The sequence below is a fragment of the Anopheles gambiae genome, chromosome X (assembly GCF_943734735.2).
Source record: "Anopheles gambiae chromosome X, idAnoGambNW_F1_1, whole genome shotgun sequence".
Lineage (NCBI taxonomy): Eukaryota > Metazoa > Arthropoda > Insecta > Diptera > Culicidae > Anopheles > Anopheles gambiae.
In genome coordinates, this window is record NC_064600.1 from 14,243,637 (window position 1) to 14,263,860 (window position 20,224).

General features: G+C 43.6%; 1 long non-coding RNA gene across 1 annotated transcript; it reads right to left on the bottom strand.

Moving 5' to 3' along the window:
• Positions 1-11,511: 11,511 nt before the first annotated feature.
• Positions 11,512-12,634, bottom strand: LOC133392665 (uncharacterized). Its single transcript, XR_009765736.1, has 3 exons — positions 12,223-12,634; positions 12,072-12,163; positions 11,512-11,999 (listed from the first exon to the last, which is right to left on the bottom strand). It is a non-coding gene; the product is annotated as an uncharacterized LOC133392665 (long non-coding RNA).
• Positions 12,635-20,224: the final 7,590 nt, after the last annotated feature.

Below are 20,224 nucleotides of genomic sequence, written 5' to 3' on the forward strand. Positions count from 1 at the left end.
CCGCCCGACAGTTGCAATCAAAAGCAGGCGAGGCGATGCCACGGGGAACAAAATCAAACGAGCGTGGCGAAATGAATGAACAAAAAAAAACAACAACAACAACAGCCAGCAAAACAAAGAATGACTTGTAAACACGCAGTAACTGGACACCTTCGGAATGGTTGCTTTGCTTGTTAACGAGATCGGCGGGATCGTAATAAGGGGCTTTGGCTTTGGTTTGATCGGTCCGCACCGTGTGGGTACGGATTTGGGTTTTTGGGACATTTTCTTTTTGTGTTGTCCCCTCGTAAGTATGCATTGCTTCAGAAGCAGGAAGCCTAAATGTATGCAACCTGTCGAACAAAACATTCTCGTTTTTGTTTAGTTAACGTTTGCAACAGGGTTTTGATGTATGTTTTACTTACAATTTATCTTCGGTAGATTAAGTTTGAACTTTTATAAACCAATAATGTTTAAATTAATGTAAACATACTACGTGTTTGAAGGTATTTTAGCGCATCGCAAGGCCGGCCCTAGGCATTTTAGCACGTCGCAAGGTGAAATAATAACTGTACAAAAATGTTTGCAATTAATAGCAGGTTGTTGAAACTATTTAAAGTACCAAAAATATTGACAAAAATATTTTTACTATTACAAGGTTTTCCTTTTTGTTTTTCATCGCGTACAAGAAGTTGTTCCACATCAATCATTTCCATCATATTAATTTTTATTTTTTCCGCATGGTTTTCAACACGACTCGAGCTGGATTGAACTGTACAGTTCAATTATGTGATGTGTTGAAAATCTTGTGTTAACACTTTGTGATGTGTTGAAAATCTTGTGTTAACACTCAAATTTCATTTTGAAGCAAATACAGGTATTTCCCGATATACTCTATACTCGATATACGCGATTTCGCTATACGCTACATTCTAAATTTCACAATTCCTCAAGCAAATTGTACTGATTTGACGCATCAAATGTCAAATTCAAAGTAAAATTCCTTTTTGTCGAATTTTAAAGCCCATTGTAAAAGGTACAAACTTGTAATCTTTAGTTTAAATTAGATTTAATAAGAATTAATAATATTTAGTGGCTAAAACCCTACCATTTCAAGCAAAATTACTCGAAAATTAGCTATAATTTAACTGAAATTATCGTAATTCGACTTGCGCTAGTATTCGAGATACGCTATAACCTCCGGTCCGCATTAATAGCGTATATTGGGAAATACCTGTACACCATTTGATCGCTTAAGGCGCTTCCAACTCTAAGTAAAATAAACTGCAATAATTGTGAAGAAATTTGCCTCACAATTCTGATCGCCTGCATGTATGCAATACAATTTTTTGAATACTCGTTTGTCGCAAAACTTCATTCAAACATGTGATTGTTACCGTGTTATTAAAAGGAGTTCTATCGCAAAATATAAACATTTTGCGAACATTCCACCAAAAAAAGTAATAAAAGTGTACAATTTTTTTTGCACCGCAAAAATATGTGTCTCCTTGTTTTGTAAATTAATACATAAATATATAAAAATATATTTAAATGAGGCAAAGTATTAAAGGCATTAATTTATGCAAATCTGCTTGATCGAAGATCTATTTTGAAATTTTACTTTATTCTTTATATCATTTTTACACAAAATGAGAAATAATATAATTCTGCTAAAATTGTCCACTGGGAAGCAAAAAAAACATTTCTCAATGTGTCGTTCACTGTATACAGAATAAAGCTACAAATGAAACCATTTCCTCTAAAAACGAAAAAAAAACTCCTTGCAGTACATTTTAATACATTTTTTCCTTTTCCCTTTCCTATCCTCCCTTAATTTTCGCGCGTATTCTTTCTCGCTCGGGCAAAGTTTATCTTTTCCGATCAAGGTAACTTCAAGGCAGGAGGTTCGATTTGCAAAGATTAGAAGCACATTTTGGGGTGCCGGTGGTGGTGGGCCTAATTTTACTTCGTTGCTGTTGTTCGTTTGCGTGGGTGAGCGGGTGGGTGCCGACGTTGGTGGATGCCTCACAACAAGATGATGATAGGTTGTCCCGTGCCTGTTTTTCTCTTCTTATTCTGTTTTCCTGTTTGATTTTTTAAGAGTGTAACGCAAGGAAGCAGAACATGAATTTTTATTGCACGATTGATACTTCCACAGGACGTCTTTTGGGGCTGTGAGTGCCTGTTTTTTTTTTACATTCTTTACGTTATTTTCGTCCACTGTACCTTCTTGCTTTGCGGGCGGGGAAATGTATTTGCTCGCGGGCCGAAGACGTTGATGGGCCGATTCGATTTTTGACCCACCGGAGGCTATTCGGAACATTCCGGAGCGGTAAGTATGCTTATAAACAAGATTCGATTTGTTCTTGATCGGTTCGCGCCGGGCAGGAGAATCGTTTAATTAAGATTTCCACGAAAGCCACGTTTCCTACCCTCGGGCCTGCCAGCCCAGACAGGTAGAGTGGTACTTTCTTTTTCCAGTTTTGCTTTTTCTTTTGCAGCCGTGGGCATTTTTTATTGGCAAAATCATAAATGATTTTTTTTAAGATATGCCCAACAATGCCAGACAGACTGTGGGCAGTGAGCGGGAAAAAAAAGAAAATAAATAAACATAAATATCGATGCAGGCGAAGGCCAGGAAATCTGGTCGGGGAAAATTGTGGCCCACCGTGTGCCAGGTGGTCATGTGGTTCAGTGCTGTTGTTTCTGTTTTTTTTCTTTCTGTTGTGCTATTTCTCTTTTTATTTGTTTTGGTTTGTTTTCCGCCAGAGCAGCATTTCGGGGGGATTTGTCGCTTATTTCGATTTTTTGTTGCTGCTCCGATGCTCCGACCAATTGGCAGCTGGCAGCGTCGTACGGTACCCACTGACCACATTAATTTTGCTGCCACTGACTTACCCACGGGTATGTGTGTATGTGTATGTGTGTTTTATGTTTCCCCCTTTCGCGCTCTTGCCGGCAAAGGTTTGTTCTCTTTTTTCGACGATTTTTGTTTTGCTTACTGTACACCATTCACTCATCTTTCAATCTTACCCTCTTATGTGTGTGTGTGTGCTCCGGGGGTGTTTTTTGCTGTAGTTGCTGCCTCTGGTAATGCTGTTCCGCTACCGACCACTTAGACCGAGACCAAGCAACCAAGTAGCGACGGCAAAGCGGTGAGAAAGGGGGAGGTGGGGGCTATTTTTGGTACAGCTTGTGGTCAAACAACCGCACCGTTATTTACTTTGATGGGTTTTCCAGCAAAAAAAAACCTACTCCAGATGGTGACAGAGGCAGAGAGGCGGATAAAAAGGGATCAAATAACAGAACGCGTGACAGAGTGAAGGTGTGGGCGTGTGTGATTCTTGTGTGTTTTTTCTATCTTTTTTTTTTATTCTCCATACCCGCCAAAGTAGCCGTATGTGACGTGATCAACCAAAATAAGAGGAGAGAAGAAGAAGAAGAAAAAAAACCGTCAGCCATATCAAATCATCAAACCTCGACCGTGCAGGCTGCTTGCTGACTGGATTAATTTCCACCGCTCCCGCAGGTCGGGTGCGCTATTTATCCTTTTTGAGGTTTTTTTTTGTTGAGGCGCTTTTTCTCCTTCTCCTGTTCTATTCACACTCATATCCTTTCAGAACATTGATGCTCACTTGTTTGCCCTCTGGAAGAAGAAAGACAGAGCGACAGAGAAGGAGAGAGACTGCTCAAGCGTTATTAAAAACCGAGTAGCCCCTGAATGCCCGCAACAAAAGTGCGGGGCGAAAAAGCGCGCGCAAAACGTAACGCAACGTTACACCGGCTACGAAACAGTAATTAAAACATTTGCCTGTGAAAAACAAACATTCATCTCGCGGTGCACGAGGAGGAAAGGGAGTGATGTAAGCATAGGGACAAAGGGACGAGTGCAGAGGATTAAGGTAGTAATCGGGACTGGACCAACGTATCATACGGGCAGCGAAAGCATACGAGCGGGCTGCAAAAAAACCCTGGTTATTTTCCTGTTTTTTTTTTTTTTGTACTTCGGTGTTATTTGCTTCCATTCCCGCTGCTCGCTTTCCGGCATTGCCCTACTGTCATTTATTAAGAGCTTGCGGGCACCACACACGGCCCGGGGGGAAGGTGGGGGTTTGAGTAGAAAACGCCAACCCAGGAAACATTTGCGCTTTTTGTGGGCGCCTAAAGTTAGGCAATTTGGCACGAGCGTACGTTTGGGACAGGCAGGTGCAAGATAAAAGACACGCACACAACCGTACAGTGTTGGGTGCAATCGTTTCCATCCTTGTGTGTGTTACTGTGTGTGACGTGTATGTGAGTGTGTGTGTGTGTGCTATACCACTAATCAATAAGTTTTAGCTTCACGTAAACGAGCGAATGCATTAAATCAAATTCGGCAAGACTGCACGCAAATAAACTGACTCGCTCGTTCGCCGCCGCACGGGATGAGGTCTTTTTACCTATGTCCCTCCCTCTCTCCCTCTCCTCAACGATGATGAGCAGGCTAAACTGGCAGCCATAAAGTGCCACTCATAAATCATCAGCGCTCTCGCAGCGAACGGGCCCGGCCCCAGCCGACGTGCAGCAGTTGAGTTGATTTGAATCCGAACGACACGAAAATGGCACCGAATGAAGGTTTTGCGAATGAAGGTTTTGCGAAAGAAGGGGAAAAGTGTATTGTACCCGTGCCACGAGGAAGAAAAAAAAGAAGGTATAGGGCAAACCAGACACAGTTTCGCGCACCAGAACGCACGAACGGCCGGAAGAACAATGCTGCTCTTTGGTGCAAGACACAATAGAAGCATCATATACATACGCACACACACACACGCAGCGTCACGCGTGGATAAATGGCAGGAAGATACACACCCCGCGGGAAGTGTGCCAAAGTCCCCTCCTCCCCCCTCAGCGGTGTACGGTGCGGTCGATTTGATGAAAATGAGCACTCACCGTGCTCAAACAAAACGCTACGCACACAGAGTAGGAGACAAGAAAAACACGCTCGCAAAAGTCGCCCAAAAGACGCGTGCGGTAAGGTGATGCAGAAGGAAAAGAAGATAAAAGTAGCGAAGAGGGTGGGGGAAAAAATGGCACAATCAACACAACGGGAGAGAGAGAGCAGCAAACAAAAAAAACTAAGGTAACGAAAGGAAGCTGCGACACATCCTCCGGGTCCCCGACTGCCCGAACGGCTGCCGAATGACTCACACGCCCGGGCGCCGGGATGAAAACGGATGCGAAAAATCAAAGCAAAAATCAAAAGCCCGAATAATCAAAGGCCAAAAAGGCGGCCGTACCCACACGTGTGACAGCCCCGGCCCCGGCACGTGCCGCGGAAGAGGAAGCCGGAGATGACGATGATGCGTTATGATAAATTGTTGGATGATTTTACCGACATTTGCACCGGAGGGCGCACGGGCTTTCGGGGTTTGCTTTTCGCCAGCCCTTCCCTGCCGAATCGTTTCCCGGGAGCTCGAGGATTCGCGCTGGCTGTCTACCTTTTCGGGGTGGCCGATCGCCCGATGATACCGTTGCGCTCGACACGGAACGGACGGAACCGGGTCCGTTCGCCCGTTACGGTCCATTTGCGTGACCGTCATCATTCAATCAAGCGCTCACCAGGGGAGCGAGGGGGGGGGGGGGAACAATCGAAAGAGATTCGTCATCGTCGCAACCGAGTGATACATCCACGGGGTTCGGTGAGTGGGTTGGATGGGTGAAATAGTTTGGCAAGGAAAACGCCGATACCGTCAGCAAGCGTATCGAAGTATCGTCTAGCAATTAGTGTGTGTCAACGTTTTGTTGTGCATGTGTGTGTGTATGTGTGTGTATGTCGATTTGAATAGATTGTGACTATTGTAGTTACCAGACTTATACGCAATGAAAACAAACAATCGATTGTTGAAATGTAACTATTAAGCCCCTAAATGTATGTTTTCTGCGTAACAAATCATTCATTTTAGTGCAGAAATAACCCGATTTTAAATGCTAACTGACAAACAAAGAAGAGATAAGTATCATCTTTGACAAAAACATCTTTGCCATGCTGAAGACATGACATTAGCATTGCAGGTGATTTTCCAAAATCTTTCAGGTCGATAATTATTATACGCATTGATCTATCAGGCGAAAGGAACTATCTAAAATAATTATTAAAAAATACTACTGCTGTCTTTAATGCCTACTTACGTGTTATCCTAATAGCCTTTAAATTATAACTTTTTTGGATAATTTATCGTACAAACTTCTGAATCATTATTACAATACGAAACATTGCTTGTCCTTTAATAAATAAAACAAAAAAACATTTCAAATTTCAATATTACGCTTTTTTTACGTCTAGATTATGATACCCTTTAATCAAAGCAACATAGCAAAATCAAACAACAGACAATTTAAAAAATATATATTCAAATAATTTACTTCTCCTTTCACTCGCAAAAAATGGAATGACAAAATCAACAGTTCGCCAATTCTGGTGTCGATTACTGAAAAGAAGTCAAAATATGATACTTTTTAAATTATGTATTCATTCATTTATTTATTTATTTATTTATTTATTTATTTATTTATTTATGTTTTAAATTCTTTTTTTAAATAAGCTATTCATTAACACATTTATTTTTTAATTTATTCATTTGATTTATTCATTTTATTGATTTTATTTCATTTATTTTATTTCATTCATTTTATTTATTCATTTGATAATTTATTAATTCATATATTAATTAATTTAATGATTTGTTTTTATATTGCGTTATATTTTATGTTTTATTTATTTCTCTATGTATTAATGTATTTATTAAAGATAAGTGCATAACGCTCGCAGGGGTTTTCCTAAAAAATAAACTTAAGCTAACCTTACTAGCTATATGTTTGAACACAGACATAAACATTTAAACGAGGCAATAGTTATATTGAAGTAAAAAAGCAGTAGGTCTTATTGAAAGTTTTACACATTCAGATAAATAGAATTTCCTGAGCTTTTCTGTAAGTTCACATACGGGCAATTCTAAGCAAAAAGTTCGGAGGGCGTAGCGCGTGGTTGGAAGCATACAAATTAATCTTAAGCTCGTGTGCATCGATTTCGCCTTTTATTAGTTTTGCTACACAAGCTGCTAGTGCAACCTTCCAACGTATATCCAAGGACTGCAGACCCAGAAGAAGCCGTCTAGTCTCATATGTAGGGGGCTGATCTATATTCCATCTTGAGGTTCTAGCAGCTACTCTAGTAAACTTTTTCTGAATACGCTCAATATGTTGTTAGTGTGTAGTGACCATGTTACAACATTGAATTCGAGTATGAACCGGACTATGGCGGCGAAAAGTACTTTTAAACAGAAAGGGTCATTGAAATCAAATGCCAGATGTTGTATAAAACCTAGCTGCCGAGATGGTTTGTCGATGATTTTGTCGATTAAATGATGGTTTATCCTTACTCCAGGCTCTGATTCCTGTCCAAAAAACCCTACAAAAGTTACTCAGAAGTGACAGTGATTTCAAATTGTCGACCTATTACCAAAGCGGACAAACAAATGAAAAGTTTACGACCGCTACAATCATTTCGAGCATTCCACGATTGGTGGTAATACGCCTAAATGTATGCAATTTGTAAAACAAAATTAGCTTTTCAAGCAATCGGTAAATTGTTTCAAGCATTTGTCGGTCTGATTTGTCTAGAAAAACCAGAAAGGTCTCAATCTATTTCAACCTGCTTGCCTGGTTGCAGTAGAAGATTGATGTTGTCCGAAAATCCAACCTCATTCGGCAAGAATACAAACCGCTCGCAGGTTGGTCGGGTCAGCAACATACGACAAATAATCGTTTTCTCTTCCTCTTCGAATTGTGTCGATCGTTTCCCCTCCGTCGACTCACTCGCTGCCAGATAAATCAAACTAGTACGATTCTAATGATACGCTTCCCCTGCTCCTCTACCAACACACACGCACACATATGAACGTACCTGACGTTCGTTCCCAATAGCCGAAGACCTCCAGCAGGCGAAAGTGATGGATAAACATAATTAGATCTTAATTGTTTTCGGAGTGAACTCCATTCCGTGCATCTGTACGTGTGTGTGTCGGTGCGTGTGAGTGATTAAGTCACTGTCCGTGCGTACCTTCCAGGAACTGAGACGAAAAGTTGATTCCGTATTTCCCAACCAGCCATACGGACGACCAGCCTTGACTTGAACTTGCGGCAGAGCTCGAAGCTCACGAAAAACAAATCAACCGCTTACGTACGCCCGGTACACTTTTGTATGCTTCCGACAGTACAGTAGAAGTTCCGTTCCGCTTCAGAATTCGCACACACACACACGTACATTCTGCTCCAGTTCCTGGGTGGGGTGCCGTGTGTGGCTTGCTATCCCATGCCGGGACCGAAAGGCGATAGTGGTGCACACAAAAGAAATCTTCCTTTCTACACCACCTGTCACGCCAACCCACTTACGCCGTAACGCATACCACCGCAACCGATATACAAGCGCTAATTGCGAAGAGCACACACACACACACACACACACACACACAGGCAAATGGAAGGAGGAAAGGACGAGGAGGCCGATCCTCCACCAGTTGTTGTCCAGCGGTTGCTTGTAGAGATAATTGCAGCGTCGACTGCCTGTTGTACATCGCCCAACAAACACCACCCGCCAACTTCGGTCCCTCCTCTGTGACACCTTTCCTACCATAAACCGTTTAGCACGGTCGAATCGAATGCTCCACTTCGCTCACGGGCCAATCGAATCGAAACCGAAAATATCGTCCTGCTCGCCCCAAATTCACCTTTCAATGCACTCGCTCTTTCTCGCTCTTGCTCTCTGCCTAGCGAACGACGTCACGTCAACGAGTGAAGCTAAATTGTCTGCACAACCATCCGACCATGTGTGTGTGTGTACTCCAGCGTGTTTCGGCGTGTTGTATGTGCTTACGAGTATCATGTTTACATTGCTATTTAGAAAGCAATCAACCCTAATCGATACTGTAATCCATCATATCAAATTCAGGTCTGTTCCGGTGCGCTCCCGAAGCGCTCCGACTGACGCCCGAAAGCGTGTGCGGCTCGGTGTGTGTGTGTGTGTGTGTCTCTCTCTCTCTGTGTGTTTGAGTGTCTATCGATGTTTGCTCGCGCAAAGACATACACTCGAAGTGACGGCTTGCTGGGATGCTGTGTGAGCCCACGGTGAGCATCCTAAGTGATGGCTCTAGCGATACACCACGCACTCCTTCCTACCTGATCCAATCAGGCACTCTACGGTGTAGGTAGAAATCCTGCAGAGCTACACAAGCACACACACTCTCACTCCCACCAATATTGTGCAATTTTGCCTCGATATGAGGCAACCATGTGTTCTGCGCTAGGTGGTATTGATTGGTGGTAATGATTAAGGAAGTTTCCCAAGTTTCTCGATTTTTTTTTGTATGTCCTACACGGACAGCCACAGACGCCCACAAGTTTTTGGGTGGGAAAAAGACACTCGAGCATTTTTCGAATGATGTCGTTTTTTTACGGTCGACGATTTGTCGAACATCGCGCCTAAATGAAGGCAATTTGAGGTACAAAATCAACGCTTTTAAATTGTATGTAATCGATCTAACAAATAGAGTAAGTTGCAGGATCCTTCATTGCGATCAATATGCATGCTCACATTAAGAAAGAAATTGTCAAAAGTGCTCGTTTTAGAAATTGATTATTTATTTTGATGTAATTAAGAAGAAATTTTTCTTTTTAAATTTATCGCATACAGCAAGGGAACAGTGGAACAATTTGAACAAATAATGAACAAATAATGTTACCAAATCATTTAAATCTTTTTTCCAATTATTTTTTAAACCGTTCGATTTTTTTCGGCACAACACCTTGCAATGCGCCTAAATGTATGCAATTCGATGGACTAAATTAGGCTTTCGCTGAAATGCTGTACGAATTAGAGCACCGCTGAAACAAACTGCTCGGAACAGTAATCAAAATGAGACCTTAAAATGGGTTTCGAAACCTCGACCACTCGAATCGACGTGAATTTCCCAACCATTTCCCTACCTCTCGGCCCGAACCAGCTTGTTTACATTTCGGTGACCGCAGCCGGTGTTGATGAATTTATTTATCCACACACAACCATGCTTTCCCATTCCTCCCTCCCACGTGCTTTCTTTGTTGTTTTTTTTCTCCTTTTCCACCCTCAAACAATCATCACCCTCATCATCGTTCGGTCGTTCGTTCGGCCGAAACGATAAACAATCAGTTCGATGTCAAACCGATGAATGGCGCCGGTGTGTTCATTTCGCCCTTCCCTGGCGCTTCTTTCATCTGCAGTACCGTGCCGGTGGAAACAAAAACCAAAGTAAAAAAAAAACCCCTCTCTACGTTTCCGCCCACCTTCGGCATTGAGCGCTGTTTTGCTACTGCAAAACGGTGGAGTGAACCCTTCCGCCAATGCCAAACGGTAAGGGAGTCATTTTCACCCCAAACACAATAAAAAAGCAACACAACACACCGGGCAGAGAAAACGATATCCGCAGCCGCTCCAACGGCCCAGGGATTGTAAACCCCGAAATATGATGGATAGGGGAGTCGGGCACGGCAAAACACCGCCCGTGCCATCCACGTGTGCCGGGCGGGCAGAACACTGCGTGTTGCCACGGCATTCCGGGCACGTATTTGACGCAGATTGAAGTCGAGCGTGTGATAAAACCTGAATCGGTCGATTCGGTTTTTCGTCTTTCCGGCCCTGCCGGGAGGTTGGTGCGAAATGGGGCGCACCGGGAGGTGTTAATAAATAATGAATTCAAAAATTATTTTCACCATCACCATCTGTGATTTTTTGGCGTTTGCATCTTTTATGGGGTTCGCTTTCGCTTTTGTTGCTGTTTTGCTGTTTGGTCTTTCTTTTGGCTTTTGTTGGAAACACAGACAGGCCGGAATGAGGATGTAGAACTGTTACCGTTTGACCAGTGCCAGTTTGCTGTCAAGCAAGCCTTTCTGTCACACTCAATTAATTAATGACGAAATATGGCTCGGCTTACCTTTTTGAAGGTGTTTATGCTCGCTGGCTCTTTGCTTTGTGCTTCTGGGCTAAGACAACCAGGCCAAGAAGGACCGGCTCCGAAAGCGCCCCAACCTCGAGCCAACAATCGCTCACAATCGCCACCAAAACCAAGATCCGAATCGAATACGCCCTCTTCAACCTCCCAGCCCAACGTGAAGCCCAGCTCTCCCCAAGACCATAAATCCTGCGTGCGGCTTGTGTTCTACCGGAGACTGCGATCCGTGACTTTATTTATTTCTCGCCGGGACCAACCCACCTCGGCCGGTCGTCCAGGTCGGCCGGAACGTTTCCGTGTGTTCCCGGGATATTTGTGTTTTGAATTTTAATGGGCAAAAATCGGACGATATGGGATGGCGAACCGCCTTGCCGTGGAACAAGCAGGGGGGGGGGGGGGGTAGGTGGTCACCAGCTGCAAAAACCGTTGGAGTTCGGTTGCGGTACGGGGGGCGCTGGGAAGGAAATGTGATTTACCTACTAACCAAGGGAATGATTGTGTTGTCCACGACTGTGTAAGGGGTGGGTGGCCCACCATACCACCGCCTGCGGTAGGCGAGTGATAACTTTATTCTCGGCGAGGTGTGTTTTGTTGTACGTTTTTATTTTCTTCCCGTTCCCGTGGCCGACCTTTGTCGTTCTTGGTGCTGCAATAATCAGCGCGCAAGGCAAGCCGGGCGGGGAAGGACGCTCTGTGGTATGATAATCCAATCCGAGTGTATTTCGAGAGCTCCGAGGCGCACCGAAGAAAGAACAGAGCGGGAGTAAAGCCTCCCAAATGAACTGTCTGTTTGTGTGGGGGGAGGGGGGGGAGAGGTGCATCAGCTCAACGATCAGCTCCGGGGAACATTACCTTCCCGAGCTGCTTTCTGTACACAATTGTATGGTCCTGTGTTTAGCCCAGCCAACCTCCTCGCAGTGCTGCAGATTTTGGGTTGAATGATTTCAACCTTCACGGTAAGGGAATTACGGCTAAACCGTACGGGCCCGAGCATAAAACCTAAAAGAAGAAAGCGAATAGAAAGCACAAATCAGCTCCGGCCAGCTCGAAGGCGTCTCCGGAAACACTCACCCACGCTGGCTTGTTGGGTTGCCGGTGCAAGCGTCCCGGAAATCCCAATGCAACAGACCATCGATAAGGCTGGGAGCTCCGATGCCCCGGTGCTGTGCACGAAAATAATTACGCTGGGACTTCCTGAGCAATTAAAATCCAAATCACTTACCTTTAGCGTTGCTCTGCATCTTCGCTACAACACCCACATACACACACACACACACACACACACACACAGGGAGCAGATTTGTTTTGTAGCGGAGGTTTGAGCTCAGCAACGCTATCTGTCTCGTAAAAGACGCAACTACACACGCTCACAACACACACACACACACACACACAAAGCGTATTCAAGTGGCATACCCCCATGGGAGCGCTCGACTTCTGTGCGCTCTTTGCACCGAGCGGCACAACTCCGGCAACCTTTCGGTCGCCTTATCTTGCCCACACTCACGCAACAACTGTCACTGTCGCCGGTGCTTCGCATTTTACGTCAAACTGGGCGGCCACTCGATCCCTGAGCTGAGCGCGCGCTCGCACCTCACACACTGCGGCAGCTGCCGAGTTTAGCCCAAATTAAACTTACACACACACACACACACACACATGAGGCATAACTTTGCAAAATAGGCGAACAAAACAATGACCAGTACGGGGGACGGCGGCTTACTTAGCGCTTCACCTTTTAGGAGTTATCCATCAATTACGAAACTCACTGATTGGGGGAGGTGGTGGTGTCGTCCAACGTTACGATACTATATACTGGGGAGGGGAGAGGTGGGGCCTAAGCTTTCGTCACGTAACGCTAGATAAAAAGTCCGAAAAACATGTCTCCAATAGAAAATGAACACTAAACGATGACAGTTCTTCTTGACTTATCAACTATGCCTATGTCGGCCTATCCTGGATTTTGCGGTTGTTCCCGAGTAACGCGGTGCTTGACTTACGCGGATTCGGAGACACGCGGTTTTCTAAATTTTACAGATTAAATGTCAAATCAGTGAAATTTGCTTCACGAATTGTCCAATGCAATGTAAATTGCATTTTTGCTTTTTAGTGTATTTAATACACTTAAAAGCCAAAAATAACATAATGTTCCACACGAATCGTATCAAATAAAGTATACATCAAATAAAACTCAATACGGACAAGTTCTTAGATCGTTCGAGTTTATTTCAATTTAATGATCATTCCATCGGAATCATGCGGATCCTACATGAATGAACCTGTTAGGGGAAAGCGGGGCAAAATGGGCATGTTAAGCAGTTTACTAAATATTCCTTTCAATATGTCACAAAACACAATTTTTCTTTCATTATTGTATGCCTCCACCCTTTATCTATGGATTGAAATTGCCACATTGAAAGAAAACAACTTAAAATCATGAAAACAATGAAAAATAAAAGTTGATGTTTTACGAGAAGCTATTTTGGCACGCGGGGTAAAATGGGCATATCCCTGGGGCAAAATGGGCATATGTAAACAAACTGTGAAATGTCAAAACACTGGGGCAATATGGGCCACAACAACTGCGCTTAGGTAATGGTCTATGCTTTTGCGCACGTTTCGTGAAATGTATCTTCGTTCTATCTTTTGTTTTGCTGGTCAGAAAAGCCCTTAAAATTCTTCCAAAAATATGTTATCAAAATTAAAACAGTTTTTACATGTTTAAATCTACAAAATCGCATGTTTTGAAGCTGTGCCTGTTATCATTATTGAGGCGACAAATACAACACCATAGCCTCACCAAGCGCCAGATGTCAAAAGCATCTGCCCATTTTGCCCCAAGCGTAACTGTCCATTTTGCCCCACGTGAAGCATGTTTGTATTTTTTGTTATATTAGTAAAAATACGCATTCAATCGCCTTGCTTTGTTCAGACAAATTGTATAGAAATATCATATCTTTAAAAAAATATCATGTAAAACTTCAACGCATCCATGTGACACTGGTTCAAACTTATTTCGAAGTGGCAAAAATTACATCAATATGCTCCTAACCCTTATTTTGCATTTTTCTTCATTATTTGTTATGTAAGGGTTATGAACGTGTTCATAGAATGAATACATTTTTCTAATGAATACATTTTGAGCATTGGAAAGTATCTTTGTAGTGAAATAATGCTTAAATAGAGGGTGCCCATTTTGCTCCGCTTTTCCCTACGTGTTTTTTAGACAGGTTTTCTTCGAAAAAGCAACTTGCGTTACGTCATTGATGGATGGCGCCTTAGCGGTTGAGGCAATGGATGGCGAACGGCGGTTCAGGGCAGCACAATAGCATCTCGCGTGCCTCTGAGCTCCAAAGCGAAACTATTAAAACCTATCGATCCTTGCTCATGCCATCCCTTATCCCCGGTGTCATCCCATGGCCCATCAAACCAGTAATGGAGCTGGCTTGCGTTTATATTTGTTTTACCTTCACCATTTTTGTTTATCACTTTGCCTACACGAGGCCAAAAAAAAACAGCAACAACTGTCCACTTCAACTGATCGCTTCACCCAATGTACCCGGGTTTGCGAACGGTCTTTGAACCGAACGCAAAAGCAAGATGGCCGCAACAGGCCACTGACGGAAAGTAAATTGAGCAACACATTAAACGGAACTGACAGGTGAGTTTTGAAGAAGATTTATTGAGCTGGAACGCTCAACTGGTTTATCCCGTGCTCTCGGTCCCCCTCTTTCGGTCACTCTCGATGACTTTCGGGTACATCCTTTCGGCTAGCCGGTAAAGGGTTTTATTTTTTAGGGTAGCCGTTTGAGTGGTACGAGAGGGTGACAAGGAGTGTGCTCGGTTGGAATTTGACGTATTTAGCTTAGCAGTGACGCAACTACCTACCACTCTCGCAAGAGGTATTCCAAGGGGTGACGCGTCCGATGGAAATAATAGGAAAAAAACACACGCACTCACTCACACACACAAACGACACGGAACTCGTTTACTCACCGTTACAAATAGTGCGTTACAATCACATAAAGCAATATTCTAGTCGTTCTCGCTCTCGCTTGCTCTCTCTGTTAAACTTGCAACAGTAACATTGACACTGTCCCGTTCGGCAACGATACGCTTCTTCATAGTTCATTTGTCATTTCGCGACTGCCGTTCCAACGGGCTATGGATGTGCTTTTTTTTGCGTCAAAGTTTGCGTTTCTCGGCCACCTTGGTCATTGTTTTTTTTTTTAATTTGTTGCTGCTGCCACTCGTCCAGCATGCGCATTTATTTCTGAGTGTTCAATTCCCGTCTACCACGCGGGGCTACGGTACCTCAACCTAGCAAAAAAAAAAACAGGCAAGGTATCACAAGCGCACTCTCTGTCCTCACTGCACATGAATGGACACGGAAGCAATTAACTCCCCGCTCGTACGTCAATACCGGAAGCAATTGTCGCTGGTGGGAATGGTGTTTCTTCTTCTTTTTGGTCTGCAAAGCTGGCAGAACCAGCGTGCCCGGCAAGCTTTATTGAAACCGAACCCTGCTCGCGTGCGCATATTTACCTTGGCAGAGTGTGTGCTTTGCTCGGTATAAAAAGATTTATTTTACTTTTCACTCGCGCTAGAGTGCATCAAATGTTTGCCGAATGACACTTTTTTCTTTATTGGCACAAAGCATGTACACGTATCGGTGCTGGCGGTTGGCGCAGTAAAATTTATCGTCCCTTCGGCAGCGAGACGTACTGCGCCTAGAGTTATACTGTGTTGTTTGTTCATTGACCTCGTACCTTAAACACATTTATGTACCTTTATGTGTCACGTTTGTTATTGATGGCATCAGTGCCAGTTTACTTAAAAATTCACCTAGAATATGGTTAATTTTGTATACCATTTGGCACTTGGTTAGAGTGGAAGAAATTTGACATTTTTAATCAAACAAAGTCCTCATTCTTAAATATTTATTCATATTGTTTGTTTTTTTATAGCGCATGCAACTAAAAACAGAAAACAAAAAGTCTTAAAAAAGATTTTTTGTTAAAATAAGTGCATACATGCAGGCGTTTTACACAATTATTGCAGTTCGATTTTCTTTCTAGGTCAATACACTTACAAAGCGCCTGAATGTATGTAAGATTTTTACTGCAGTCGTTGTGCTTTTGTCACAATATACTAAGGATGATAGTGATAAGTGGGTACTAAGTATCAAAGTTTGTGTATTAAAAGCACTACGCATAAAACATTTGCTGCTCAATGCATACTTAAACAAACAGCTTCCAGCGCAAAGACTGTAGCAAGCAAAACAACGCTTGCCTTTCAGAAGATTCATTACAGCTAGCAAACAATGTCCCCTGCCCCCGCAGTGCGGTGATCGAACAAAAAAGGGCCAATAAAGTAAAAGATCCCACCGAGACATAAAATATTGAACGAACGCTCCCGTAACGACAGCTGTTTTGCGGCAACAATAACAACAGACCAGTTGGGATATTAAAGGGTAGTGCGGCTTAGAAAAAGTGCCCACGTCGTCCGTTTGCAGTCTCTGCCGCTCCTCCCCGCTCCCCCCGCATAGTTTTGTGCCGCCATGGGATCGATAGCGTGCGGTGCGCCCCAACCCGAACGGCGACGCGTGCTGCACAACTTTTCCACTTGTTGCCGCGGTTGGGCGGCTGCTTTTTGGTCGAAGGTGGCCCCAGCACTACCGTTCCCCTAGCGGATGCAGCCACGAGCAGGTAGCAAAGAATGCGAGCCAAGCCCATGGGGGTGGAAGACAAAAACCTCTTACCGAAGTGACATCGGGAAGACATAAAGAAATAAAGGAAAGAGAAAGGGAGAGAACACAAAAAAGAAGCGACACACAGAAAGGATCCGGTGCCCGTAAGGTGGCACCGATCCAGCTGCAAAGACGGAAAAGCATCGAAGAGTGAAGCCGGGCCATAACTCAGACCAAAAGTGCTGCCCTTAAGTGTGCCGGCGAGCCCCGGAACGGTCGCCATAAAGTGCAAGCTGCCAGCAGCCACTTCGCCCCCCCCCCCCTCCCGCGCTGTCCATTCCAAGGGACGGATCGAATCGTAATGATGGCAAAAGATTTGCCCAAGTCGGTGCTGCGTGGAACAAGTTGCTGGAGGATTTTAAATTCGATTAGCTGTGTCATTTGTTTCCGCCGCCGCTCCGGACTGCATACCGGCGTTCCCCGTGCCGCCCCCAGGCACAGCTGAGTACATTATTTATGGGCACCAGTTGAGCGAATGTGTCGAATCTGGCGGTAAACTACACGCGGGCGCGCGCGCCTGCTCCCGCTAAAGCGGTGTAAAAATCGAAACGGGCGCTTTCGCTTTTTATTACGGCCAGCACAAACTCTTTCATTACTTCCCACGAGCAAAGGTGTGGTGTAGCGAGACGGTTGCAGGAGACGGGGTAGAATAATTTTCAATCCCGTGATAAATTTAAATCTACCTCCCGCTGTACGCACCCTGACCGGTTCTTGCGCTGTCGGGAAACTTTCCTTTCCGTTTTTGGGGAAGAATTCCCAACGCCTGCGGATCGAAACTGCCGAGCCGGAAAGTAAGATTGAAGAATTTTAATAACATTTATGATTGGTCAAACAAGCGCGCTAGGCCGTGGAGCGAGGCGAAAGGTTAAGCAGGGTGTGCACAGCACAGCGGTGAGCATAATAACAACAGCCCCGGTCCTGTATCCGTTTTTGCTGCCTTGCGCCGGTAAGAAACAATAGGGCGACTGCTGCCCGAGACGAAGGTGCATCCTTGCCGTGCCCGTTCGGGGGGAAATTATTTAAACACAAATCCTAAACTACCAAATCTGCATCCTTTTTTTTGTCTTCCTTCTTCGATTCGTTCCTTCACAGCATGCGTTCCTGGGGCGGGGGGGGGGGGGGGAGGATCGCATTTTCCGATTGACCGGACGGTGGAAAATCGGAGATCAAATATTTAACCGGCAACGGGAAGCGTTGGCAAATAGGGCAAAGTGGGACACACAGCAGAAGACGGAGCAGAGATTGAGAGAAAGAGAGAGAAATAGAACAGAAAAAAAGGAACTCTTGTGCTGCAAAAACATACCGGACAAAGGAATTCGTAGCCGGCGGGCAAGCTTTTGCCCAGCTCGTTAAGAGATGCCCAAAACAGGACTTGATACCTCCATTTCGTACATTTGTGTATGAATGAGTGTGTATGGGTGTGTGGGAGAAAATGAAAAGCTGAGTGGGACTTGTGCCCTCATAATTATTTTTACTACTATTGGGAAAGGAAAATTTCAATAATAGATTATTAAAATTACGATCACTGGAGCGTGTGCGCAAAAGGAAGCGACGTGCACAGGACGTTTACGTTCGAAGAAGTAAGAAAAGAGTGAGGAGGGTGCAGAAGAAGAAGAAGAAGATAATAAGAGCCCTGAACACAGAATACGTTCCAGCGTCTTCGTTGGCGATTTTGCTGCACCACACGGGACGATGCACACCCCTTAGGGCGAGCCAATTATGGCGTTCTTTCAAGTTTCTTTTCGGTGTTCTTTTTTTTTGTTGGAAACAGCAGCAAATCGACGTATTGGACCAGTTTTGGTGTGGCAGGACCTGCAATATAGCTTTTCAAAGCAAAGGAGGCTAAGTTTTTTTTCTGGACAACCTTTTTAAATCTAGCCAACTGCTCAAGCCGATCTTGTCATGCGGGTTAGCATACATCAGGGCAAATTTATGCGCTGTGCTGAGTATGCAATTTTCATGCAAGAACGCCTAAAGTAATGCAAGTTGTGCAGCAGCATTATCTTATTAAAAACTTGTAACGAGTTGTTTCATCCAAAATGTTATTTTTTTGGCGCTTTTTTTAACAGTTTTTTGTTGCTTCCAATGAACTTCACAGCAAATTAATCTTTTAACGAGTCTGCGAAAATGTATTACACTTTCTACAACCTTTGTTCGAAGATGGTAAACCTTTCAGGCGTTTTATGTACGAAAAATTAAAGTCCTCAGACGAAAGGGTTGCCGTCAAATGAGCAGCAATATACTGTTGCAATTGATGCACATCGTTTACGTTCAATCAACTAAAAATTCGTTGTTATTTTTTAATGCTAAACCAGATATAAATTAAAATAACATATCTGTGTAAGATTGCGCCCTACACTAGATAACCTTAAACTCGCGAATCGTGTTTTAAAGGGAGCAAATATCAGCACAATATTAAATACACCTGAGAGCGCTGACAAGAATCTAGTAAGAGATTTGCCAGCTAGGTAATTTGATGATGTATAACAATAAAATCAGACTCTAAAATCTGTACTGTTAACTGAATTCTGCTTGTATTTTGTTGGGGTACTTATTACAAAGTGCTGTGTTCCGATAGCGATGTTTACATTTTTGGGTTGGTACGATGGCTTAATTAACTTTCCCTCTTTTCGTTAGCATACAAATGTTAGTCAATACACCACCCTGTGACACCATGATCCACATGATTATTACGTAGGTGGCGCTGCTGTTATGTGTGGAGTAGTTGTTTCGTCGCCTCAAGATGGCACTGCTGTTCGTTTATGGCTTAACTCAGGTGTACAACAGATTGACTATATTTTGGCACATTTCAATCCTAAACAAAATCTTCAGGCAATGCTTTTCTGAAAAGAAAAACAAAAAACTAAATTAAGCCTATTGTTTTTCCAAAGAACTATCTTTTAGTAAAAGATTTACCCTCGTGGGTTGTTTGCTTAGTTTCTCAAATAGTCAGCTCGAACTCTATAGCTGATTTGAGGCTAATTTTCAAAAAACTTTCCGATGTCGTTCTTTGTGGCTGATTAAGAGATATGAAGTACTTTATGGAACTATGGTGCTTTTTAACAAGCACTCGGTACTCTGTGGATCCTTTCGGCTGGTTAGTCTGATGTGGTGGCTCTTGTCAAAGTGTCAAAGACTGATGCCATCAATCATCTCATTGCTGCTGCACAATTTAGATTCCTTAATTGAAGAAATAAAATTGAGTGAAGTGATTGTGATTGTACAGTAAATTGTGTGACATTCATCAATATACACCTGTTCTCACTTTCCTCTGAATCTTTATCCGGTTGCTATGGATCGCAATCTATGAGAATGGATCGCAATCAACTACGTCTGAATCGTTTTCAACTACGTCTGAATAGTTTTCAGCTACGTTTGGATCGCTCTCAGCTACCTTTAATTATACGATAGCTCGGGCAAATTTCGTTTTAGCGCACCGTTTATTTGGTGACCGCGGGACATATTTGCACCCCAG